This window comes from Amphimedon queenslandica, unplaced genomic scaffold (assembly GCF_000090795.2).
Source record: "Amphimedon queenslandica unplaced genomic scaffold, v1.1 AMPQUscaffold_4278_Cont23741, whole genome shotgun sequence".
Lineage (NCBI taxonomy): Eukaryota > Metazoa > Porifera > Demospongiae > Haplosclerida > Niphatidae > Amphimedon > Amphimedon queenslandica.
In genome coordinates, this window is record NW_003555408.1 from 1 (window position 1) to 1,507 (window position 1,507).

The following is a 1,507-nucleotide window of genomic DNA, read 5'->3' on the forward strand; positions in this document are numbered from 1 at the left end:
CCGTTATACAGAATAGAGAGGTTCCACTATACAGAGGTTCTTATGTACACCACTCAATGGCCTTATGGCCGGGACAAGAGCAACTGTATGTTATAGAGAGGTGTCCGCTAATTAGGAGTTCGTTTTAGAGAAGTTTGACTGTATAGTAATATTGTACATGTACATGTACAGTTGTATGCATCTGGGTTTCCAACAAAGCATGCTAAGTGAGCAGAAAACATACAACAAGGCTAATGGCATGCATGTACATGTACATGTACGTAGCAGCTTTAAAAATTCATAAAAAATCTAATTTTTAATTAAATCAGCTCAAACTTGCTACTCAATATAAAAACATGTACATGTATCAGAAAAATTATAAAAATGGAAAATTTTCTCCTTTTCAATTTTGGTGAAATTTGGCCCGAGACCCTGTACTACAGTACAGGGCTTTGGCCCGTTTTTTGAGTAGTTTCAAAAATTCATAAAAAATCCAATTTTTATCGGAATCAGCTCAAACTTGCTACACAACATACGAACATGTATATGTATCAGAAAAAAATATAAAAATGAAGAATTATCTCCTTTTCAATTTTGGTGAAATTTGGTTTGAGACCATGTGCTACAGTACAGGGACTAATGATAAATACAGTGAGAGGTCAGTTTCAATCTCCCTGTTTTAATACTGAAGGGAGGGAGAGAGGGAGAGAGTGAGGAGAGAGATGAAGATGATGAGAGTGAAGTGGATATGTCTCTTTTCTCTCTCTTCCTTAAGCCAGCTCTCTCATCTCTAGTCTTCCTCTTTTCCAAAAAAGACGAGTTTTCTTTGTCAATGCTATTCCTCTTCACTGGAGACCTTAACTGCTTCAGTGACATCTTAGCAACTAAAAGACAAATGGAATATCACATGTACATGTACATGTAATTGGTGATGTTTTATTTTTATTCTGTAAAATGAATATGAATACCTATGTTTAAATGTATACTAAATGTACATAAATAATTTGTGAGTTTCTAAGGCTTGTATCATGAAGAAAGTTGTATGTACATGTATTAACTGTTAATACATGTACAGTGTATGTGTAAATCTTACTTTCAGCTTCAGTTGGTTGTGTGACCCCATACAGAGGACAAGGTGGTCCAAGAGCGGTTGAACTGTTAATGCAATGAGCAGCATATGAAGGAGTGGCTCTCTTCCTCTTACTCTGATACTCATAATCTAATGAACATAATAACACAATTCATTATACAATGTACATGTACATTGTATGTACATGTACATTACATTACATGTAATAATGTTTACATTGTGCATGTACATGTACATGTATATTCACCCTCTTTCCTCCCTCTCTCTCTCTCTCTCTTACTTGTACATAAAGACTTGTAGTTGATTTCACTCTCAGTAATGGCATCTCAGGAACACTTTCAACTCTATTCTCCTCCTCCTCCCCCTCTCCTCTTTCCATTCCATCCAGTACATGTACTTCATCATTGATATTCTCACTCCTGTCCCTCTCCATTGCTT

At 35.9% G+C, this 1,507-nt stretch overlaps 1 long non-coding RNA gene across 1 annotated transcript; it reads right to left on the reverse strand.

Annotated features, from left to right (window-relative positions):
- Positions 1–739: 739 nt before the first annotated feature.
- LOC109592691 (uncharacterized) lies at positions 740–1,227 on the reverse strand. The gene is made up of 2 exons (XR_002190498.1): positions 1,073–1,227; positions 740–863 (listed from the first exon to the last, which is right to left on the reverse strand). It is a non-coding gene; the product is annotated as an uncharacterized LOC109592691 (long non-coding RNA).
- Between the last annotated feature and the right edge of the window lie 280 nt (positions 1,228–1,507).